Genomic DNA, 26,562 nt, shown 5'->3' with positions numbered 1-26,562 from the left:
GTGGTCAGTGGAGCATGATACTGTAAATGGAGGGGAGAGAGAGTGACTGTTTACCCAAAACCTGAAACAAAGGCTGTGTTTGGAAAATACAAGATAAAAAAATATCGCCATGGTAACAAATTACTTTTATACTCACATAAAGCAAAAATAGATCTCTCTCTCTCTTCCTCTCTGAAAAGCACATATTTTAAATTACATGGAAGATTAAAGGTGATATGCAGAAACAGCTGCATGAATATATTTTCATTTTTCTTCATTTGGTTTATACTAATGTCAGTATAAATCTGAAAGGCAGAAATAATTTTGAATTGGAAGCATCTCAGTTCCAGAGAGCAGGAGCAACTTAGAAAAAAAATGTATAATTCAGTCAAAAACTCTATTTTGACTGTAATATAATGATGGAAGAATTGAACTTATCAAAACAAAATGTTCCTGGCATCAGTCACCAAGGAAAATATCGTTTCTCCATGTATGTTTTTCCTTGTATTTGAAAAGTCCAAAAACGTTTTACTCTTCCCTTTGGCTTACAAAGTAGAATTCTTCAGTTTAACTTACATGAAAGATAAATGATATTTTCAGGAGTCCTTAGGTCTTTCTTTAAAATTCCAAGAGATGCTGCTCCATGTAGGAAATGCTGTAGAACACTGGTGTGGGGCCTGGAGAGAAAGGAGGAGGAAACAATCCAGTTTCTCCAGCAGAGTTCTTGGAAGTAGAGTCCTAATAAGCACCCCCCAACACTACCACTCACCTCCCAGGTCAGAGCTCTCTACTGGCTTACCTGGGCATCATTGACCTGTCCTATGAGACATGAAAGTTAAGTAATAAAAAGTAGATATTTTGGCTTGATAAATTTTCTGTGACCAGTTTTATTTCCGTTGGAAGACTGTTTTCAACACTTAACAATAATCTTTATTTCCTTAGTGAAATCTAAGGAAGATCCTTTATACGGTCTTTCCCAAAGCCAGAAAACTATCTGATGGACCATATGAAACTTCCATTTTACACAGGTCAAAAACAACCAAATATTAGCAATTTCATAGGGTTTAACCTAGAAAATATTTTATCTGTTCTAATGGTCATAGGACTTCCCTCTAAAGCACTAAAACTGTTGATAATTTTCTTCAAATCCATCACAACTTTTTTTTTTCTTTCATAGATAAGAGGTGAAAGGACTTCATACTTAGTGGTGGGTTGTATTTCTACACGTCTGACTCAATAAGCCCAAACCTGAACTTATCATCACCAACAACAACCGAGCCAGCCTACTTCTCTATTTCAGCAGTTGGCTCTCTCACACACCTAATCAGAAGTCTGGGAGGAATCCTCAATGTCTCTCGCCTTCAGTTCTAAGTATCAATATTTATAGGCACTGAGTTTCATCAATTGAAATCTTTCATCCTCAAACTCAGTGATGCTTACTTATCACTACTGTAGTTCAGGATCTTAACACACCTGCATTTGTGCAATAGTCACATGAATAGCATCCCTATTTGCATCTCCTCATTCAAAGTCAAGTTCCACTGCTGCCAGAGTAGTTTCTCCAATATTACAAATCTAAAATATCCTTCTCCTTGTCAAAAACCTCACAGTTCCCCATTGCCTAGGGATAAACTCAAAATTCCTAAATTGTAGCCACCTTGAACTACCAGGTCCTTTTATGCTTGTTTTCATTTGCTTCTCTGGCTGCTGTTCCTTGAATAGCCAACCCTACCTACCCACCCCCCAACTGTTGTCCAGCTTGGAAACCCCTAATCAGCATTTAGGGCCAAACTCAGAGGCCAGGGAAAACTCCTTCATCTATTCTCTTTAATGTCCTGACATCCAGGAAAAGAATCTCTCTCTTCTGCCTGAGCCCTCTGTCCATACCCAACATACATCATAGGTAGTATGGTTACTTGTATAAGTAACTCCACCCTGGTCCACAGATTGTGAGTTTCTTGAGTATACATAGTTTTAGTCAACTTTCTTTTCCAAAAATCCAGCCTAGGTCTTCACCATTATTCATTATTGAAATGCATCAAATGAATCACTGCATATACCTTCCAAACACTCTAATCACTTGGAAATAAGAGTTTGGTTTATTTACAAGTTCACTCATTACCTAAGAATATAGTATCTTTCATTTTTTTTATTTTTGGGGATATTAGCTCTTCCTTTTAATATCGTTTTACATGTAGACTAGACTTCACTCTCAAACACCTGTTGTTATTGTTGTGTTTGGTTTTGGTTTTGGTTCCTTATTTTCAATTCTGAGCAAGAATCCCTTGCAGCCATGTGCACTCAAACTGCCTCTGAAGATCTCATATGCCTACATCCATTTTCATGTTACTGCCATAATCTTTCATTAATCCAGATTTCCTGGGTAATGTAGAAGATGCTATTGAGTTGATGCTCCCCTCCACATCGTATTCACCGACCTCTAAGTTCATTTTGTTGGGTTGGACAGTATCTCACCTGCTGACAACCAACTGCCCAGCTCACGCACCCACCTGTTGCAACCACCCTGTTCCTGTTTCTCTGCCGGTAGGCTTTCCCAGCTCTGTAGAAGTTTGCATGCAAACCAGGAACAAAGTGGTTGCAACATGCTATACATTTTATTCCCCAGGGGGCAATTTTCAGACAATGATAGACAGGACTGGGTGGATAAATACCCCAGCTTCCCAATCCATAAGGGGAACAACTCTGAGATGCGTTCTACCCCATTCCTCAGGGTTCCCCAGTGGAATAGTGCCTCAGGTGCCCACAGAGGTAACACACTAAGTAACAACTTTTAGTGGTGCTCTTTCCTTCTCAATTTCTCTTTCCTTTCTGTTTTCCATTTCCTTTCCTGTGCTTCCTTTGACCACTTCCTAAATAAATGACTCACACCAAGTCCTTGTCTTAGAATTGCTTTGGGGGAAACTAAAATTAAAGTGGGGAATATTCGGGGGACGTAGTGTCCAGGCAGTTCAGAACATCTATAAAACCAGGGTGTGTAATAAGAAAGTCACAACATTTTAGAACAAATAGCACCATAAAGATCATGTTGTCTTGCTTACTCTCTCTCGCTCTATTGCCTCTGATCCCCCTGGCTATCCTGCTTTATGTCTGCACAATTCTTTGTTCCCTTATCACTTGGCTTAAGTGAAATGGTGAATTTTTCCAAAGTAACTAAATATACAGGTAAAATAAAAAATGCAAACCAAATATAAGACATCATAGGGCTTCCCTGGTGGCACAGTGGATGGGAGTCCACCTGCTGATGCAGGGAACACGGGTTTGTGCCCCCGTCCGGGGGGATCCCACGTGCCACGGAGCAGCTGGGCCCATGAGCCATGGCCGCTGGGCCTGCGCGTCCAGAGCCTGTGCTCCGTGAGGGGAGAGGCCATGGCAGTGAGGGGCCCGTGTACCGCCAAAAAAAAAAAAAGACATCATAGAAGCACAAAACTTGACAAAGGTACTTTATGAGTTTGCTAGAGGTGCTGTAACAGTATCCCACACTGGGTGGCTTAAACAAGAGAAACGTCTCACAGTTCTGGAGGCTGGGAGTCTGAGGTCGAGATGTTGGCAGAGTTGTTTTCTTCTGAGGGCTATGACAGAAAATCTGTTCCAGGCCTCTGTGTTTGGCTGGTAGATGGCCCTCTTCTCCCTGTCTTCTATGCGTGCCTGTCTGTATCCAAATTTCCCTTTTTATAAGGACTCCAGTCATATTGAATTAGAGCCCACCTTAGTGACCTCATTTTAAATTGATAACTCTGTAATGACCCTATCTCAAAATTAGGTCGTCTTCTGAGGTACTGGGAGTTTGGACTCCTGAATATCTTTTTTGAGGGGACACAATTCAATCATAATGGTTGACAACACAGATCCCTTGTGAAACTGAAGTGGGAGGCTGACTGTACTTTTCTTATACAAATACGGACATCCAGAGGCAAGTTCCCTTCTTCATTTCAGCCCAATCCAGTTTACTAAAGGGCTAATCCTACACCTGAGGTAAAGATCAAGCAGTTGGTTGCTGCTGTTAGATTTACAAGGGTTGTAAAGTTTAGTCTTTTTGCAGCAGGTTGAACATTCTTAGAAAATGTTCAAATCCTTATGATTTGAGCATTATTTTTCATGTAAATAAAATGTAGTTCTAATTAATGCATACTATGAAATACAATATCCTCCTTTGATAAACGTGCTTGCATACCACTGCACAAATTGTACAAGGATTGAATGGACACCTTTACATATAGTTTGTTTTCGCACATTTGTAAATGTTTTTTCTGAGATGCTCAGAATTAAAACCATTCGGTTAGAAGTGTATATCATTCAGAAGGTCCAGATTTCTTTCCAAAAAAGCTGTACCAGTTTTTCTTCTAAGAGCAATGTGTGAGTGAATTGTTCTCCCACATTCTCATTAACAACAGATATTATCAGTTTCTTTGTCTAACTTTTGCAAATTTGATGAAAAATTGATATCTTACCTCTATTTTAATTTGCATCCTGTAATTAAGGGGAGTAGGATGAGCCTATTTCATTTATTTATTGTCTATTTCTCCCATCAGCTGCCTGGTTATAACATTTGCTCATTTTATGGTAAGTCTTTGGACATTTTCTTATGTATTTGCAAGAGCTTATTAGATATATATTTGTGAGTTAATTCTTAGGTGTTTTTTCATTTACATTAAGCTATTTATTGAATATATTTTTATGTGTAGTATGAGTTAGGAATCAACTTTTTCCCCCAAGTGGAGGGATAACTGTCCCCAAACTATCTTTTGTTTACTGACTTGATCAAAAACATATAATTTTAATGTCAAAATTCTCTATCTTTTCCATTGATTTTCTCTTCCTACACAAATCAAACTACTTATATCAATTATTAATGCTTTAAAATGTTCCTGCTATCTGGTAGAAAAAAATCTTACTATTTGTCCTTGCCTGTTTAGAACCAGCTTATCAAATTCCATTTGTGTTTTTTTTTGTTGCGGTACATGGGCCTCTCACTGCTGTGGCCTCTCCCATTGCGGAGCACAGGCTACGGACACGCAGGCTCAGCGGCCATGGCTCACGGGCCCAGCCGCTCCACGGCATGTGGGATCTTCTCAGACCGGGACACGAACCCGTATCCCCTAGCATCGGCAGGCGGACTGTCAACCACTGCACCACCCGGGAGGCCATCCATTTGTGTTTTGACTAGAATTGCTTTCTATGTATAGATTAACTTGTTCAAAAGAATTCTTTCCCCCATTGAATTTTCTTCTCAAAATCCAACTGACCATAAAGTGTTGATTTATTTCTGTATCCTGTTATCATACTGTCTTGGTAACTGTAGCTTTATAATAGTTTGAAATCTGATAGCATAAGACTTCCAACTTTGTACTTCTTTTTCAGGAATGTTTTAATTCTTCTAGGTAATTTGCACTTCCATGTAAATTTTAGAACCAGCTTTTTAATTGCTTCAAAAAGCCTTATTAGGATTTTGATTGAGAGTGCACTGAATCTATCAATCAGTATGGAGAGAATTGATATATCAATAATATTGAGTCTTCCAATCCACAAATGTTTCCATTAATTTCAGTCTCCTTCAATCACTCCCAGTAATGTTTTGTAATTTTCAGTGTAGAAATCTTGCAGTTGTTAAATTTATTGATGTTGTTCCCCTAACAACCCTAAATATTTTTATATTACTATACATGATACTATTAAATTTTAGTCCCATTTTTTTTGGTGAAGTTTATAGAAATCCAATTGATTTTTTTTTATATGATGGACCTTGTAAATCCTGTGTTCTTGTGGAGTCACTTACTAGCCTTAATATCTCTTTTGCAAGTCCCTTAGGATTTTCTAGGAATATGACTGTGATCTGTGAATAAAGACATGCAAATGTGTGTTTTACACACATATATATATAGATATACTTTATTTATTTATTTGTTTATACTTTATTTGTTTATTTATTTCCTTACTTCATTAGCAGTGACTTAATGACTTCCAGGGCAATGCTGAATAGAAATGGTGAGAATGGAACCCTTGTCTTGTTCCTGATTTTAGGATAAAATTGTTAAATGTTTCTCCTTTATGTATAATATTAGCTGTAGGATTTTTGTATGCATACTTTATGAGACTGAGGACCTTTCCTTCTATTCTTAATTTTCAGAGATTTTTTTTTTTCTACCATAAATGGGTGTTAAATGTTTTCATGTTTTTCCCTATATCTTTCAAGACAATAATATAATTTTCTCTTTATGTGTTTTGCAGTGATTGGCTCTTGAATACCAAACAAATTTTGCATTCTTGGATAAACTCCATCTAATGTGCTATATTTTGAGTTTTAAAAAGTATTTTACATGTTATATTTATTATTAAATATTTAAATATAATATAAATTTTAATATTTAAAATACTTTAAGTATAATTTATTTATTAAATGGTATACTATAATTAAATTATTATCTTTAAAATTTATTAAATATATTGCTTATTTTTATTTAAAACATATTTTATATATATTTATACTTTCCTGGATGTGATTTGCATTTATTGTTAAGTATTTTACATCTATATCCATGAGACATACTGGTCTGTAATTTTCTTTTTTTGAAATGTCCTTGGTGGCCTCAGAAGATAAGTAAAAAAAATATTCCTACCTCTTCCATTATCTGGTAGAGTTTTCATAAGATTATTATTCATAAGATTATTTCTCCCTTGAATGTTCCTTAGAATTTATCAGTAAAGCACTCTGTTGAAGATTACTTTTAATTATAAATTCAATCCCTTCAATAGATATGAGGGTATTCAGATTTTGTTTCTCTTTATGTGTCCATTTTGTGTGAGTTGATAAATTGTGTTTTCCAGTTTCATCTAAGTTGTTTAAATGTATTGCCATAAAATAGTTCATAATATTTCCTTATTATCATTTCAATGTCTGTAGGATCTCTGGTGAAGTCCACTATTTCACTCCTGATGTTGGTAATTTGTGTCTTCTCTCTCCTTTTTTCCTCTTAATTTTGCTAGGTGTTTATCATTGTTATTAATATTTATGAAAAACCTACGTTGGCTTTGTGATTTTCACTATTATTTGTTTTTTTCTACTTTAAATATATTAAATTTGGACCATTTCAATTATCTCCAGTTAGCTTCCTAACTGTCACCCTACTTCCACTTGACTCTCCCTTCTATTATCAACACAGAAGTCCTGGCGACTTTCATAACACAAAAGCCCTATCATTTTCCTCCCATTCTCTTTCCTTCTCTGCCATATCTTCTCCAGCTCCCTCTAGCTCTCCAACTTCTCTCTAATCACAATGGCTTCCTTTCTGTTCCTCAAACACTTCAGTTATGCTACCATTTCAGGGTCAAGCTTTTATTCAAAAATAACCCCCTCGAACAAACTAGGAGGGGAAGGCTACTTCCTTAATCAGAAAAGATATCTGCTCAAAACTTTCAGCAAACATCATACATAATGGTAAAATATTAAATGCTTTTCATTTCAGATTGGGTTTGAGATGAGGATGTCTGCTAACACCGCTTTAATTCAATATTTTACTAGAAGTCCTAATAATGGCAGTAAGGCAAGAAAAATTATAAAATTTCTAAAGATCAAAAGGGAGGAGATAAAACTGTTATTACTCACAAATTACATATGCATATAGAAAATTCAACACATAAAATATTAGAATTAAAAACTGAAGGTACCAAGGTCACTATATCAATACACATAATTATTTACATTTCTATAAATCATCAGAAACAAATCTGAATCTTAATATAACAGCAAAACTACTACAAGAATAATCTTAATGACTGCAAAATCTCTACACTAAAAATCATAAAACATTGTGATAAATTAAAGAATACCAAAGCAGAGGTATATACTATGCTCATGGATTGAAAGTGCCAGGATTGTAGAGATGTCCCCAAGTTAACTAACAGATTCATTGCAACACTAATAAAAATCCCATGAGGATTTTAGAGTGGAAATTTCAAGATTATCCTAAAATTTACATGAAAATGTAAAGAATGGTCAAGATAATCATAAAGACCTATGTTGAAGCACTTTCATTACCAGATATCAAGCCTTATTACAAAGCTGTGGTTATTAACAGAGCATAGTAACTGTGCAAAGACAATTAGAACAACAAGCCAGAAGACAGTGCCCAGGAATAGACCCACATATTCAGCCATTTGATTTATTGCAAGGATGTCTCTGCAGATTTGTAAGGAAAGAATGGTCTTTCCAATAAATGGTATTAGATAACCATAAAGAAAAAATATATATATATACAATTATATATAATATATATGATATATAAGATATATCATAACTCCTACTTTACACCATCCCCCAAAATCAGTTCTTGGTGGATTTAAGTCTAATTATGAAAGATAAAACAATAAGGCTGATGCAAGATTACATAAGAGAATATCTCCATGAGCATGGAATATATGAAGATTTCTTAAACAAGACAAAAAACAGAAACCATTAAGGCAAAAATTGCCTTTAAGGCATTAAAATAAGGATGACTTTCATCAAAAGATACTATCAAAGACTGAAGAAATACTCATATCCACAATATATAAAGATCTCCTAATAATCAACAAAAATAATGGCAAAAGAGTTGAACAAACATTCCATAAAATAGAATATCCAATAGACTAACAATTAAAAACTTGATCAGGGGCTTCCCTGGTGGCGCAGTGGTTGAGAATCTGCCTGTCAGTGCAGGGCACACGGGTTCGAGCCCTGGTCTGGGATAATCCCATATACCACAGAGCAGCTAGGCCCGTGAGCCACAATTACTGAGCCTGCACGTCTGGAGCCTGTGCTCCGCAACAAGAGAGGCCGCAATAGTGAGAGGCCCGCGCACCACAATGAAGAGTGGCCCCCACTTGCCACAACTAGAGAAAGCCCTCACACAGAAACGAAGACCCAACACAGCCATAAATAAATAAAACTAAAAAAAAAAAGAATGATCCATGCTTTAAAAAAAAAAACAAAAACAACAACTTGATCAACCTCCTCAGTCATCAGAGAAATACAAATTAAAATCAAAATGAAATACCTGTATACGACCATGAACATGACTAAAATGAAAAAAGATGAAAAATATCAAATGTTGATTAGAATGAAAAGCAACTGGAACTCTTACGGACTACTGATGGGAGTGCAATTTGGTACCACTAGTTTGAAAACTGTTTATTCCACTACAACTGAATGTAGGCATAGCCAATGACCTGGTAGTTCTGATCCTAGGTATTTAACTAACAGTACTACATAAATGTATACACAGAATTTTACATACAAGAAGTTTCATTGCAGTGCTATTCATGGTAGTCAAACACCAGAAACAACCCAAATGTTCATCAACAGTAGAACAGACAAATAAATTGTGGTGTAGTCATAAAATGAAAATGAACAAACTTCTACATGCAACATCTTAAGTGCACCTCACAAACATAATGTTGAGCAAAAGAAACCAGATATAAGAGTATAGATTATATATTCCTAGTTACATTGTTCAAATACAGGAAAACTTATTAATGGTATAGAAATCAGGGTCATGGTTATTTTTAAGAAAAGGGACATAGTGATAAGTGGGCAAGAAGAAGATGTTGAAATATAATATTTCTTGATCCAGAATACTGGTAATGTCTTATTTCTTCATCTTCATTTAAAGATGTTTTCATTTTATGAAAATTAATGGAGCTTATGATTCATGTGATTTCCTGTATGAATATTGTATTTCAATAAAAATGTTAATATTTTAAAAGTTGACTTCTCCATGAGACTTTTCCTAACCACCCCATTGAAAGTTACATCCTCCTCCATACTCCATGTTTCCCTTCCCTGCTTGAGTTTTTCCTTAACCTATAACCTTCTGATTTATTTGGTTTCCCCTAGGAGACTCTAAGACAAAGATTCCAGTGTGAGCAGTTTGTTTGGAAGCTGATACAAAGAAACACATGCAGAAAGGGGTAGGGGAGGTGAGACTGGAAGGGAAAGAAGGAAGTAAAGTTACCCTGTCAAGTGAGCTACTCTGTGGAACAACTGGGGCTCAATCTGCTAGGAAAACTCTTGGAAAACCTTGGAAGAACACATCCTTCAGAGTTATCGCACCTGAGAGTCGAGATTGCTAGGATATTTTACAAGTAATTTTCTGTCAGTTGGTTGAGGGCTGCTCCCAGAAATGCCTGGCCCCCAACCTGTCCAGACGGACAGGGCTCTGGGGCAAGCCCTCAGACCCAGAGCTTCAAGGGCTGGCAGTGGGGTGTTGGGATGTCTGCACCAAGGGGAGAAGGGCTGCTGGGATATGGACTGGGCGTGTTTCACGTATTTCATCTTCCTTATTTCCTGAACCCCCTCCACCCTAATTAGAGTACGTGCTCCAAAAGGACAGGGATTTAGGGTTTGGGGGTCTGTTTTTATCTGGCATGTGGAATATACTCAATATACATTTGTTGAATAAACAAATGAAGAACGAGAGTGCCATTTCAGTCTATTTCATGGTCATTTAAATTATCTTTCAGATGTACATTAAAAGAATTAAAAGGTTTAACCTTTATTTTTTGAATTCATTGACAATAGCCTCCTGTGCGGCAAATATGAAAGCTTTTCTCTAAGCTGCATAATTCATGGTCTTTTCTGTTTGTTGATGTGATTGACCTCTTTGCTAGAGGTGGAAAATGAGATGGCTGACACAAAATATTCTCTAAAGAAGCAGAGTATTTGTTATGCCATATATATATATATGGCAGCTGCAATCCAGTACCATTAACTCTTCTAGGTCTTGATAAATTATTTGATGTGTATCTTTTAATGGATTTTTTTCCTCCTTGATAGACTATGGTGTTCAGGGTGGCTTTTAATTTTTTTCCAGTTGTATTGTAAAATAATTAACATACATATTATAACTTGAAGGTATATATAGCATGATGGTTTGACAAATATATTGTGAAATGATGACTACAATAGGTTTACTTAACATCCATTATCTCTGTTGCATCTTTAATACAAGAAAAAAAAGAAAAAAATTCTCCTTGTGATGAGAACTCTTAGGATCTACTCTTAACGACATTCATATATATCATACAGCAGTGTTAGTCATGTTGTACATTACATCCGTAGTCCTTATTTGTCTTATAACTGGCCTTTCACTTTTAATAACACTAATAGTCATAATGACTATTATGGCATTAAAGACTGTGTTTTCACAGTCTTTAAATTATTTGTTTGTAAGTAAATTATTAAAAATTATGAATAACGACACGTATACAACCCTGATACCTTAACCAGTTCTAAGTGACACCTTCAACTCTTGAAATTTTCTTTAGCCAAGTCATTCCCTCTTACAGTCTCCTCTCCTTGTCAATCATAAGCAGCACATCCTCTGTTTGGAAAGGCCACAGGTGATCTTTTTAATAAATAAAGATCATTAAAATTAAAGCCTTCTGAGTTTGAAAAAAGAACCATCTTTTCTCCCAGATTTTGACCTCTTTCCACCTTTCATTACTCCCAGACAGCTGCTGCTTGTTGGCCTGTTCTGAACCTGGGCCCTTTATCCTTGCACAGCTTTAATACAGAAGGCAAAAATCACCCTTTTCCTTTGCCTCTACTTATACAATTTGATTAAAATTCTGGAAATTGGCTAAGAAATTATATTAATGACCACCCATAATATCAACCTCTCTATTGGTTGCAGTGTGAATTTATTTCTTTTTCCTTTCACTATTATTGGTTTGCTGACTGAATAAAAACTCTTTAGTTGAAAATGATTCCCTATAGAAAAAGAAAATCAAGACTTGCTGAAGTAGTTAAGTAGAGGTGATAAAACGTATCTCATGTGATATGTTTTTAAAGGAATAAGGTGCCCATTTGTGTCATCCAATCAGCAAAGATTTTTTTTTTTTTTTTTTTGCGGTACGCGGGCCTCTCACTGTTGTGGCCTCTCCCGTTGCGGAGCACAGGCTCCGGACGCGCAGGCTCAGCGGCCATGGCTCACGGGCCCAGCCACTCCGCGGCATGTGGGATCTTCCCGGACCGGGGCACGAACTCATGTCCCCTGCATCAGCAGGCAGACTCTCAACCACTGCGCCACCAGGAAAGCCCAACAAAGATTTTTAAATGCTGACTGTATATCAGGCACTGAGCTAAGTAATTGGACTATAAAGTCAAATAAAATACCTTCCTGACCTCAAGTCTAATGAAGGTTGAAATAAGTGCATGGGTGATTATATTTTACCTTAGTAAAAGCTATGATAGAGGTATGCAGAAAATGCTATGGTATTATAGAGCAGGGATAAATAAATAAGATGTGGATGGTTAAGAAAGGCTTGGTGAGGAAGAATGGAAGAACAGAGTAATCTCAGACAGAGAGAGAATGTCTCAAAAGCCCAGGGGGGTGGTGGAGTCTTGATAGATGCAGCATGTAGAAATGTGGTGATAATTGTATGTACTAAGATAGAAGCATGACTTTACTCTAAAACCTCCTACTGAAGGAAGTTAAGCATAAAATTATTTATATTTTAAAAAATTCCATTCGTATCAGAGAAAGATGGATTGACGGGAGACTAGACTGGAAACAGAGAGGCTAGTTAAAAGATCCAGGCAAGAATAGTAAGAGCTTATACGACAGCTCTGGTGACTTTAATGGGAAATGGAGAAGCAGGAACAGAAAAATAGATGTCATAGGAAGTTTACAGGATTAGGCTAATTAATTCTAAAAAAAATAGAACTGTCATACGATGCAGCAATTCCACTCCTGGATGTATATCCGAAGAAAACACACTAATTCAAAGACATACATGCACCCTGATGTTCATAGCAGCATTATTTACAACAGCCAAGACATGGAAGCAACCTACATGTCCATCAACAGATGATGAATAAAGAAGATGTGGTATGTATATGCAATGGAATATTACTCAGCTATAAAAAGAATGAAATTCTGCCTTTTGCGACAACATGGATGGATCTATAGAGTATTATGCTTAGTGAAATAAGTCAAAGACAGATACTGTGTGTTATCACTTATATGTGGAATCTAAAAAAAAATAAAACGAATGTACGTAACTAAACAGAATCAAACTCACAGATACAGAGAACAAATTAGTGGTTACCAGTGGGGAGAGGGGAGGGGGAAGGGCAAGACAGGGGTATGGGATTAAGAGATACAATACAAACTACTATGCTTTGTATCTACTATAAAAAACAAGAATATACTGTACAGCACAGGGAAATACAGGCATTATTTTGTAATAACTTTAAATGGAGTATAATCTATAAAAAATTGAATCACTATGTTGTACACCTGAAACTAATATAATATTGTAAATCAACTATATCTCAATTAAAAAATATCACATTGAGGGCTTCCCTGGTGGCGCAGTGGTTGAGAGTCCGCCTGCCGATGCAGGGGACACGGGTTCGTGCCCCAGTCTGGGAAGATCTCACATGCTGCGGAGCGGCTGGGCCCGTGAGCCATGGCCGCTGAGCCTGCGCGTCCGGAGCCTGTGCTCCGGCAATGGGAGAGGCCACAACAGTGAGAGGCCCGTGTACCGAAAAAAAAAAAAAAAATCACATTGAATGCAAACAATAAAATAAAAAATAAAATAAAATACTCCTAAGTTTCTGGTTTGGGCAACTGAGTTAATGATGGTTCCATTTGCTAAGGTGGGGAATATGATAATAGGTTGAGAATTGGGGTGGGAGTGATGTGTTCAGCTTTAGACATGATGAATTTGGAGTACCTATAAGACAGCTAAGTGAAAGAGTTCAGCTGACACTTGAATATAAGAGTTGGAGTCCACTAGAGAAATCCTGACTGAAAATATAAGTTTCTGGAAGCATTCATACTATGCAATAGTTGAAGCCCCGGGGGTTAATTATGTCACCCAAAAGAGTGTGAAAAGTAGGAGGGTTAGAAAATTAGGTGGCCCTAGGGAGCTTCTATTGTTAAGGCATGATCCAGAGAAAGGGTAGCCCCAAAGACATGAGAGAAACCTAAGAAATAGTTATGTCATGGAGATAGAGGGGGAAAGAGTAATTCTCAAATATTACACAGTTCAAAAATCATATCTGACCTTCAAACAAAATGTGGACCCAGAGGACTACATGAATGCTACTTAAATACTCAACTTACAGCATTCAATGTTGCTGGAAAGAGTAAAGGATAGTGAAGAGAAGCAATGGATGAAAAATTAGAAATTGGAAAAACAGAAACAACATGTTAAATGAGAATATATGAAAGCAACACAGTTGTTTATACTTGATCACTTGGAAAATCAGGCAAAAGCCTAAAACGTTTTTCATCTTAAAACTATGAGAGCTCTCTGAGGCTTTTTTGGTCCCTGTCCCAAGTCTTTTAGGAAGGTCAAGTGTTACCATATCTATTTAGAGATGTGCCAATTGAGGCTCACGGTGATTTGTATGATACTCAGATATGAAAAATAACCCCCAAAGACATTATACTGTGCTTTTTCCTATCCTTATCCTTTTCCTATCAGAAAAAAAAAAAAAAAATGTTTACTATCAGTTAGTTTGGGAGTCTATGCTACCTTGTTTGTTAAATTTCACACCTCTTTCTTTTGTGATACAAATGTTAATTCTGAATTTAGGAGAATTTTGAATGAAAATAGTAATTTGTGACAAGGGTCATAAATGGATTGCCTGGTATATCAATTCTAGGCTACCTTAGAAACTAAGTTTTGTTTAGTAAAATAGCTTTCAAGGTTCTTCAAAAGAAAAAATTAACAGAAACCTCTCTTAAAGTTAAATAACAAGTAGGATTCAACACAGTATAAAAAAAGAGTATCCCAATATTCTATACAGTGATATTTTATTAATAAATATGTATTTTGTAACATTTAATTTACAGGATGTATTTTTGCACTGTATTTTTTTTAAAGTCACTTAATGAAGTTGTTTCAATAAACATAGCAATTCAAACCTGGGGTTGTGTTAGCAAGTTGAAGATGAGTCTGCACCTAATGTCTGTCATGGCTTTTGCTTATTCAGCTTGGAGAATGTCCATACTCACACAGATACGTGGTAACAAATGATACTTGTTCTTCTTTTTTTTTTTAAACCAAGTGGGGAAAGGGGGGTGGGATAAATTGGGAGATTGGGATTGACATATATACACTACCATGTGTAAAATAGGTAACTCATGAGAACCTACTACAGAGCACAAGGAACTCTACTCAATGCTCTGTGGTGACCTAAATGGGAAGGAAATCCAAAAAGGAGGGATATATGTATACATATAGCTGATTCACTTTGCTGTACAGCAGAAACTAACACACCATTGTAAAGCAACTAAACTCTAATAAAAATTAAAAGAAAAAAAGAACTTATTAAAAAAAAGGTACTTGTTCTTTTAAAACAACTTACCTTGCATTATCATAATACCCTAGTTATACAGAGGTGGCCAGAAGTTTATCCTGAGGACTGCACAATGATGAATGAACTTAGGATCACAGGATAGCAAACTGGTTGGCTCCAGTGTTAAAATTTTCTATATGATACATTTTTAAATGCGTGTTGGTTTTATTCCTGATTAAAATATATTAAAAAATAAAATTTATAGTAATTTCTGTCAGATCCCTGAAGTGCATAACTTTTGTGGAAAATATGTTGATATTTCAACGTCTAATAAACTTTGGTATAAAACAGTATTTTTCAAAGTAGAAATATTTATGACATCCTTTTCATTTTTTCATAAACTTTTTATCGTAGAATAGTTTTTAGATTTACGCTCAAATTAGAAGGCTAATACACAGGGTTCTCACGTGCCCCACACCCAAGTTCCCCTGTTATTAACATCTTACATTAGTATGGTACATACACCACAATCAATGAACCAAGATTGATACACTATTATTAAAGTCTGTACTTTATTCAGACTTCCTCAGTTTTTTCCTAATGCCTTTTTTCTGTTCCAAGATCCCACCCAGAACACTACATTACATTTTGTCTTCATGTCTCCTTAGGCTTCTCTTGCTTGTGACAGTTTCTCAGACTTTCCTTGTTTCTGATGACCTTGACAGTTTTGAGGGTCATTGGTCGGGTATTTTGTAGAATGTAATTCAGCTGGGATTAGTCTAATGTTTTCCTCATAATTAGACTAGAATTACAGGTTTGGGGAAGAAAGACCACAGAGGTAAAGTGCCATTCTCGTCATATCATACACTCAAAGTGATTTATCCCTGTTGATGTTGACCTTGACCACCTGGCCAAGGTAGTGTTGGTCAGGTTTCTCCACTACAAAGTTACTCTGTTTTCTCCCTTTCCACGCTGTCTTCTTTGGAAGGAAGCTGATGGGCAGCCCACACTTAAGGAATCAGGAATTATGTGCCATCTTGTTAAGGGCAAAATATCTATATAAATTATTTGGAATTATTCTGTGTAAGATTTTTGTCTCTTCTCCCTCATTTATTTTATTCAATTATTTATGTATACCACTATGGATTTGTGGTATTTATTTTCTATTCTGTGTTATAATCCAATACTACTTTATTTTGTGGCTCAAATTGCTTTATAATTGAGCTCTTTTAGTTGGTTCCGGTGTCCTTTGACATAGAGTTGACATTTTACTTTGGTCATATAATTGGAATCATACATGTAGACTTTTCAGACCAGCAACTTTCACTGAGCAAATTATTTGTTTAAGATTCACCCATGGCTTTTCGTAGCTGGGAAGCTCATTCTTTTGTACTGCTGAATAGTTTCTCTTGTATGGATGTTTATCCATTTGCCTTTGAAGGACATCTTGGTTACTTCCAGTTCTGAGTGATTATGAATAAAGCTGCTATAAACATTCATATGCAGGTATTTAAGTTTTTAAATCAGTTGAGTAAATACCTAAGAGCATGATTGGTATGCAAGACTATGTTTAGCTTTGTAAGAAACTGCCAAAATGTGTCAGAAATTTCGTGCCGGTACCATTTTGCATTCCCATCAGTAATGAATGAGAGTTCCTGTTGTTTTGCATCGTTGCCAACAATCAGTATTGTCATATTTTTGGATCTTAGCCATTCTAATAGGTGTGTAGTGATATCTCATTGTTGTTTTAATTTGCAATATCCTAATAACAAATGCATTTGAGCATTTTTTCTTATGTTGATTTGGCACCTGTATATCTTCTTTGGTGTGATGTCCAGATCTTTTTTCCCATTTTTAATTGGTCTGTGCCCTTTTCACTTTAAAATCCATATTTTAATTCAAGTATTTGGTATAGTTTTCCACCAAATGACACTGCATAGCTTTTCTTCATTCTTAAAATTTGGGGAATTGTTCTCACGTCTATTTGGGTTGGTCATTACTTTTTTTATTTTGTGAGTTTAGCAAATACTGTCAGCTAAGAACCATTTATTTGGAACAAAAATAATAATTCAGTGATTATCATTTCATCCTGAAGAAGGGATAGAGATCAGAGAAGGGAATAAAGTTGTTTTTAGCAGCAGGGGAACAGCCCCGAGTGAGCCACAGGGAGCCCTGGGGCAGTGTCCACACACGACTTAAATAAGGTTGGAGAAGAGCAAGTGGGAAACACTATTCCTTCTTACACAACTTTTTGCCTTAAGTAAAATAAATTAAAAAGGAAATCAAGAGTATTGTGTGCTCACTTATTTTCTAGGCACTTTCATGGCTTCCCCTGAATCAAAAGTTTGAAGCTGGCTTTGCTGCCAGGGTAATTTCTGCAGCCAGGGTGCAAACTCAGCAGACCTTGAGCAAAGACTTCTCTCTGCACATGTTTTCAGCCTCTGCCCTCTTATTAGCCAGTACAGGTGGGACCCACTGCTGCTGGCAATCCTGTATGTCTGCCCCCTAGAGCACACAGTGTGGGGGGCAGAACTCAATACAGATCTCAAATTCCAGGATTACTCTGCTGCACAGACACCCAGAGTTCTTCCACTGGGATGCAGCCTAAAAAGAGAGAGGCAGCAATTGGCTTTTACAGTCACCGGGTGGTATGCCCTAGGAGATGCACAGATTAGGATCTCTCACTGAACTACCTAAATGCTTTTCCAAGCCTCATTCCTTGCTGGGTATACTTGATTATCCCCCTACACTCCTCCTCAGCTTTAGTTAAAAAAGTAGAGAAGACGAGGCGATATTCAGTGGCTTCAACGAAGGCAAACCCACATCATTCCCATGACACACTGTGCTGTTTTTATCTGTTGACCTTTATTCATATACTGTTCCCTCTGCCAGGAATGTTCTCTCTAGTGAGCTATCCAAATGACGCCCATCGTGGAAGCATCTGACCAAATCTCTCCTCCTTTAAGATGTCTTTCTTGGTTGCCAGTTCCATAGAGATCTCCAATTTTCTAAATTCTCGTATCACTTACTAAATTCTTGTATCATTACTATGGTCTATGACATGCGTATGCACACACACACATACACACACACACACATTCTGCAATGTTTCTTTTGTGTTATCCTTACTTTTTTTTTATAAGACAGCAAGGAACTCATGGCCCTTTCAGGTCAAAAAGAAATAACTTGTGCTATTTTCTATATTATCTTTCGAAGTTGAGATGGATTTTACTCATAATAGGTGCTAAATGAATAATGTTAAGTTACTTGATTCCTAGTAGCTAATATAGAAATAATCATTGCATTTCTTGTGCCTTTCTGCAATGTAGACCCCATAAAGCATCTTCAACATTTTTCTATTTTACTATTATTTTAGTATACCTTTATCAAGTACCTAATACTATATTGCTGAGTCATAGATGCTAGAGATAAAATTATATATAACATATGGTTCCTGCTCTCAAGAAGTTCACAATTTAGACTTACTGGGCCAAACTATGGCACTTGGTAGAACTAATACTGCCAGTTACATTCCCAGGGTACCAGTTTTATCATGTATCTTGCAGGTACAGAGTCTGGTGTCCATTTGGAGAAGCAATGCGGACAGATTATTTTTTGCAAACACCTGATAGACCCAAGCAGAAACGGAAAGTTTTCCTCCCCATCCACAAAAGATGAAAACACTGAGTAAAATATAACAAAAAATATGTAGCCAAACTTAATACTAATAAAGGGAAATCTTCAGGTGCTAAAAATGAAAAAGTTAATCTAGGAGAGCTAGAGTTGAAGCTAAATGTGTTTCTTAACTTTGAGGGCTGGATATGAATTTCAGATCGATTTCAATGCCTTCACGGGGATGGAAGTAAAGGCTATGGGCTCTGAGCTACATGTGGAGCTGCAATTGGACTCTGTCCATAAACATGGGCCCCAGAAGGGATGGTCCTATCAGGAAAAATATTGAAAAAATTTTCACACCATCTTGAGGCTTATAAATTATAAAACCCTCAAAACATAATTCATGGGCTTCCCTGGTGGCGCAGTGGTTGGGAGTTCGCCTGCCGATGCAGGGGACACGGGTTCGTGCCCCGGTCCGGGAGGATCCCACGTGCCGCGGAGCGGCTGGGCCCGTGGGCCATGGCCGCTGGGCCTGCGCGTCCGGAGCCTGTGCTCGGCAACGGGAGGGGCCGCAGCAGTGAGAGGCCCGCGTACCGCAAAAAAAAAAAAAAAAAAAAAACCATAATTCATGAAACAAATTGATGGTTAATCATTTTAAAACTTAAAATGTTTGTATGACAGACTATATGACTTTCAACACCTAAAGTATTTATTATCTGGCCCTTTACAGAAAATGTTTGCTGATTCTTGCTATAGAACAACTGAAAATACTAAATGTTACAACGTGAATAGATTTCAAAGGTAATGTTGAATGAAAATTAATAGTTGCAGAATGATGTATACCATTTGTACCATTCCTATTAAATGGTAAAATAAGCAGAACAGTACTACAAGTTGGTTATGGATACTTTTTGAATAATAATTTTTTGTTGTTGTTGTTTGTTTGTTTTTGTACACAGGCCTCTCACTGTTGTGGCCTCTCCCATTGTGGAGCACAGGTTCCGGACGCGCAGGCCCAGCGGCCATGGCTCACGGGCCCAGCCGCTCCACGGCATGTGGGATCCTCCCGGACCGGGGCACGAACCCGTGTCCCCTGCATCGGCAGGTGGACTCTCAACCACTGCGCCACCAGGGAAGCCCTGAATAATAATTTTATATAAATTCAGAGGTGAAATGTATTCATCAACTTCATGATGGTGGCTCAAATTCTGAGGAATAAGATCACAAAGATGAGTTCAGCTGTACATGAGGATTTTTTCATATACATATATATATATATATACACATATATTAGTAAGTCCCCTACATACGAATGAGTTCTCTTCCGAGAGCGCGTTCGTTAAGTTCAATTTTTTCCTAGGTCCAACAAAGTTAGCCTAGGTACCCAACTAACACAATCGGCTATATAGTACTGTACTGTAATAGGTTTATAATACTTTTCACACAAATAATACATAAAAAAAAACCACAAAAGAGAAAGAAACATTTTTAGTCTTATAGTACATTATCTTGAAAAGTACAATATTACCAGCTACATCACTGCTCGTTTTACACTTGCTTCTGGACATCCTGGGTTTGAAATAAAGATACTGTACTACTGTACTCTATACAGTGAAATACACAAAAGCACAAGCACTTATAGAGGATGCACACATGTGACAATGTACGCCAGACAAGTGAACTAGCTTACGTGACTGGGCGTGCAAGTGCAAGTTCACATCTTTGAAAGTTCGCAACTTGAAGGTTTGTATGTAGGGGACTTACTGTGTATACATATATATGTCAATACTCAGCTCATATTCCTCTGGTCCTCTCTATTTAAGTGCACATTAGACTACTTTCAAATACTAGGACCAATTTCTCTTTGCCTAAGGGCTTTCCTTGGCTTCCTCTGAAACCACTCAATTCATGCATGTGACAGGCTGAAGTGTCAAGAAATCTCCCATCCCCTAGGACAGCCTTCCTTAATGGCTGAATGGAGTTGGTCTGTATGCACACAGTAGCACCAACCCTCAGGTGAGACAACTCTGAGATGTGTGTCTTACACTGCTTCCTAGAGTCCCCAAGTGAGATTGCCAGTTGTGCACAATGATAATTTATTGGAAGCCAAGCCCACTACTGCCTCTTTCCCCTTTCCCCTATTGGTATTTCCTGGAATTATCTTCCAAATAAATTACCGCACCCCAAATTCTTGTCTCAGGATTTGGTTCTAAGAGAATTCAAACTAACAACCATTTATATTCACAAAGTGAGCTCACATATATTTTCTACAATTGTTACATCTTTGTGAAATAGGTTGGACAGGGCATTTTTTCCTATTTTACTGGGGGAAAAACTAAGACCCAGGGATGCTTAATCTTCTACCACCACCACCAATAACAAGCAAAGTCCCTAGCTAGTAACAGAAAGAATTTGGACTTAGAGATAAGTTTTCTGACTGCAAATTTGAACCTTTCTATGATGCTGTACCATTTGAGAACATCATTCTCAGACCTCCATTTCTACTGTGTAAATGGAAGTTATATTATGACAGTTCAAGTCTGTAACAAACGGTGCACTGCGATTTTATTGTAACTCCCTGGAAATGATCACTCAGGTGTTATGACGGGGCTTTGTCCTATGCACGTCAAAGAGGATGCTGCGATTTTCCTGAGTGCCAGTTGGTGAAAATGTTTATCTAGACTACTCTTCAGGAATCACTAGCAAGGGTGGAGAGCCTCCCAGTCTCTGTAGGAAAATGGCAGGTGAAACAGACCTTCTCACAGTACATTGTTTCTCAGTTTCCAAGGTTCACCTTCAGAAAGGTGGCATGTCATGCTTCATGAACTAATTGCTTCAGCTTTGAGGCACTGCAGCTTGTTAAAATTCTCACTCCTTATTGATTCCCCATGGCTTTCAAGTAGGAAGGACACTTTTAATATAACACATGAGGAATCTGGATATGATATCATCAGGAGTTGAAGGCAATCAAAGTCCAGATTTCAAATCCCATTGCTGCCAAATGTTTACTTGTCAGATCTCATTTGTTGACAGTGTTCAAATGCGTGTAACTTCTTGCAAGGCAGACTTTTAGAATGTGAGGACATGGCAGTAATGAAGAAAATTTGTACAGTGGGTGAACTGCAAGCCTGAATGTTCAAGCTTGACTTGGTAAAGTCAACACAATGCCAGCATTAGTATTCAGATGAAATTTCAGTTCCTATGAACAAGCTGGCATGCAGCCCAATTTGTCAAGATAAAATTTCAGAGCCTTGTTCTGTGTCTCTTCTCTCTAATAACCAGAGCTTCCAAGAAAACATGAGAGGCAATTTTAAGGATATTGAAGACAATGCTCCTTGTGGAAAGGTCTGCACCAAATACAGTGGCAAAATGCTTAGAAACTGCTTTACAATTTACAAAGTGTCCTCTCTTAATTTCGCTGGTTTGGTCCTCATAATAGTTTTATGGATTTCAGGACGTTTTTTGACAGGTGTTGGATATTAATCCTTCTACTGATTATTAAGTAATTTATGCATAGAAAGCACTTAGAAAAACTTTGAATTATGACTAAAGACAAAGTAATTTAAGCTTTGGACAAACTGTGACTGTTCTTCATTTCTTCATTCTGTGAACTTACTCTGCGGTCAGATAGTGCATAGGTCTTTGGCCACAATTGAAAAGATTAAATATGTGACTTTACAGGTAAGGTACTGACCCTACACATTGGTTAGGAGGCATAACCAACTCAGAATTACCCTTCAAGTGTGGTCACAATTGTTATACGTTTATCCTATAATTTAAAATATTTATGCCCATCATCATTACACTACTATAGAATTTCTCAAAGCGTGTTCCAAAGAACTTGATTTCCTCAGAATGCCAATAGGTATGACTTGTCAGAAAAATAAAAATAAAAAACTTTGTGGTCATATACGTTTGAGAACTCCTTGTTGAAACAGTTTAGGAATCACTGGCTTAGACTAAGCTGATTTCTTAACATTAGGACACTGCAGAGCAGTTAATATGCTAATGTACATTATACTTTTCAAAGGGGGTTATAAATAGTAGTGTTTCTGAAACTAATTTGCTCAGTAAGCTCTTTTTCATGGATCATCTCACGGGACTGGGACTCCACAGCATACAGGATTGGAAATTCTACCAATGTATTTGAAGGGAATGAAATTTTATTTGCTTCTCTTGAATTTATCTCACCACTGTGCCAATAAAATTGGTAACTTTAGCTCATTCTTAATGTCTTCTTCCTACAAAATTTTCCTGGAAAACAAATTTAATTGCATATTGGTTTATCAGAAAACTAAGGCCTTGTATCTTTGCTGTCACTGGAATTCATGTTAACACTGCAGGGTTACAGAATATCCAAAAGATGGACTGAGAACTCAGAGTGGTCATTTCTGAATGTAATATTTTCCATTAAGTCCATTAAGTCCCCAAGCCTTTAATAAAAGCATAATAAATGTCAGATATTTTACTCCTGAAAGACTAATGTGCGTAGAAAAAAATCTTTGTGAGAAAAATAGCAGACCAAAGATAAAGAAGAGAAAGGAACAATATATTTTTATTACATGGTGGCATAGGTAAGCATATCTATTTATTGAATACATGACAACTAAGGACCAGAAGATGAGCTAGATGTAGGGATCCATGTGGGGATAAACTTTTCTGATCCCGATTCATGGAGTTTATTGTCTTCTGAGAAAGATACAAGTTAAAGCGTGAGATGGGTGTTTTGAAGGAGCAAGTAGAGGGTTTTGTGGATATGATTAGGGGGTGGACTTAACCATTCAGGGAAGGATTTTCTCAGGAAATGATATTCAGACCAGCTCTGAAGCCTGAGCCACAGGAAGAGTAGAAGTGAGCATAGTCCAAGCAAAATGGAAAGTATCAATATATGCAAACTTTCACATGCTAGAGAAAAGAGAGAAGTCAGGCCAGTGACAGGCCACTCCGAGGAGGCCCTCAGAGTGTTTCACAGCTTCTTGATTCCTCCTTATGTGCCTGTGAGAGGCATTTATTATTCATCCAATTGTTTATTACTGACCTATTATGTACCAAAATCCATAGCGGATACAAAAGATACACTTCAATGTAATGTATACACTTCAATGTAATGTATACACTTCAATGTAATGTATATGTAATGTATAGTCTGTTATGAATGAATGGAGAAAATGAGGCCAAGAGAAATAAATATTCAATGCCACAAAAGAGCATCCAGATGATAAGAGATCATTATGAAATGAGGTCACTCCACTTGGTGTGTCAAACTGAGGCCGTAGGCCAAGAGGAGCGCCTGCAAAGCTCTGTCCAGGGATCTTAGGTAAAACACAGACTCTAGGATATCTGAAAATGGGTTGAGTACAGGCTGAGCAAAGCTGACTTTTAAATGCTGAAGGTAGTTTCTGTCTGGTAAGAGGTGGTGACTCCAGTACATATTTAGAGACACTCTTCCCTCCTACAGGCTGTTAAATTAGTTAAATAAGGAGCCCATTAGACTGAGGAGGCTTTAATGCCATGATAGCCTTCGTAAGCAAACCAAAATCTAAGCCTGTAAATGCCTCAAGGTTATGAAATTGAAACGCAAAGGACAACACATCACAGCCAACTAGGCTTTAAGCTGTAGCCAATCATATAATTTCTTTTCTCTGCTTCCGTACCTTACCTATGTAAGTCTTTCCCAGAACTCCCGTCAGAGGAATGCACCTAACCACTTCCTGTTTGGCGCTGCCAGACTGAAATCAATTTTTGATCAAATAAACTCAACATTTTCAATAGGCCTCAGTTCATCTTTTAACAGTGGCACACCCCCTTCATTGGCCTTTTAATTAGATAGACGCAGTAATAATAATGTATAGACATTTTTCAATAGCCCTCTGAGGGACATACTAGTATTATCATCCCCACTTTACAGATGAGAATTGTAGAGAGGTTTATCAACTTGCCCAAGGTCATAGCAGGTCAAGGACTGGAACCCTGGTCTGCTAACTCTAGAGTCTGCTTGTTTTAGCTTCCTGTGGTTGCTGTGACAAATTACCACAAACTAGGTGGCTTAAAAGAACAAAATTTACTCTCTGAATTCTAGAGGCCAGAAATCCAAACTCTAGGTATCAGCAGGGCTGTGCTCAACCCAGAGTCTCTAGGGGAGATTCTGTTCCTTGCCTCTTCCAGCTCTGGTGGCATTCTTTGGCTTCTGGTCACATCACTTTTGTCTCTGTCTTTGTGGTCACACTGCCTCCTCTTTTGTCTGCCTTTCTTCTGTGTGTCTCTTACAAGAATACTTGTCATTGGGTTTAGGGCCCACTGGTATACTCCAAGATGATCTTATCTCAAGATCCCTAACTTAATCACATCTACAAAGGTCATTTGTCCAACTAAGGTCACATTCACATGTTCTAGACAATAGGACATGAACATATCTTTTGGGGAGGCTACCGTTCAACCCACTACAATCCTCCTAAACAAAACATCACACTTTCCAAATAGTGATGTGGCCAAAGCAGCTAAATCTGCTTTGGGGTGAGAATGTAAAAGATTGTCTATCTGGAGGCAACCAGTTCAGCTAACATTTGGGGAAAATGTTTTTTCTCAGGAGGAGATGAGGAGGATGGGGAAGATGCTATGATGTTTATTTCCCTGGGAATTTCATCCATGGCCAGAAACTGGTGGGAATTTCTTCAAAATCCACACTGTAAAACTCTGAACAAAACCTGAATGGTTTAGAGGCTGAGGGTAGGGTTTGGGGAATGTGTCAAAATGAGGGTAGGGTTTGGGGAATGTGTCATTCCCCCACCTGAATGGAATCTGCATCCATCTGGCTCATAGAAGAACAACTCTTGCAAATCATATCTTTTTCATTATAATTTATAATTGATTATTGCTAAAAAAAATGTTCTAGATTTTAGAACATTATTTTATATCTCTTCTACTTCTCATGAGTTCTCTAAGCATACAGTCATCTCCTTCTGTGAAAACAATGATACTGCTTCCTTCCTAATACACATTCCACTTGTTAACATTTCCTGAATTATCACATTGTCTAAATTATAAACTGTAACTAAGGTAATGAACATATAACATAGTTGAACCTCAGAGGAAGACCTGATTTGAACACAGAGAGGCCAGCAGCAGAACAAACAATTCTAGAGAGACTGCAGTGATTTTGTAAATGAATAGAGTATGATGATAAGACCAGCATTATAGTTGAGGGCAGAGGACAGAAAGGAGAAGTCTTTTCATAGCTTGGAGGAAGGCACATGTCAGAAAATGCTTCAGAGTTTGTTTTTACTACTTGTGTAACTAATATGAATTAAGTAGTAATAACCTTTGTCACATTGGACAAACAAAACTGCCTTTGTTTGGGAGGGGTATTCCTGTTGGTAAGGTTTAAGCTGCTTTAGCTGCTGTCAATTCCCTCCTCAATGTCAATGTTGTTTGTGATAACACACTTGTTTTCTCATTATTAACCATCATTCCTCAGAGAGAAGTGACTGCAGAAGAACAGATACAAGTCTGTTAAACCCAGAAGTCCATGAGAGCAACAGAGGATGGAGGAAACATCAATAAGCAAACTGAAAATGTCCCTACATGAATCAGGCTGTTCTATAAGGCTTTTCAAGGTTTTTAATCAGGCACGTAACTAGCGAAAGATTTATCCTGTCCTGTGT

General features: G+C 37.4%; 1 protein-coding gene across 2 annotated transcripts in view; it reads right to left on the bottom strand.

Annotated features, from left to right (window-relative positions):
* Positions 1-26,562, bottom strand: part of RFC3 (replication factor C subunit 3) — a 559,111-nt gene that overhangs the window by 184,199 nt on the left and 348,350 nt on the right. For both annotated transcript variants that reach the window (XM_060287864.1, XM_060287865.1), the window contains one exon: positions 556-656. The gene's annotated coding sequence lies outside the window, so the exon portion shown is untranslated. The remainder of the gene's footprint in view (positions 1-555; positions 657-26,562) is intronic.

Source organism: Globicephala melas, chromosome 18, assembly GCF_963455315.2.
Source record: "Globicephala melas chromosome 18, mGloMel1.2, whole genome shotgun sequence".
Taxonomy (NCBI): Eukaryota; Metazoa; Chordata; class Mammalia; order Artiodactyla; family Delphinidae; genus Globicephala; species Globicephala melas.
The sequence above is the reverse complement of the archived record's forward strand: the minus strand, read 5'-3'. Positions and strand labels throughout refer to the sequence as shown.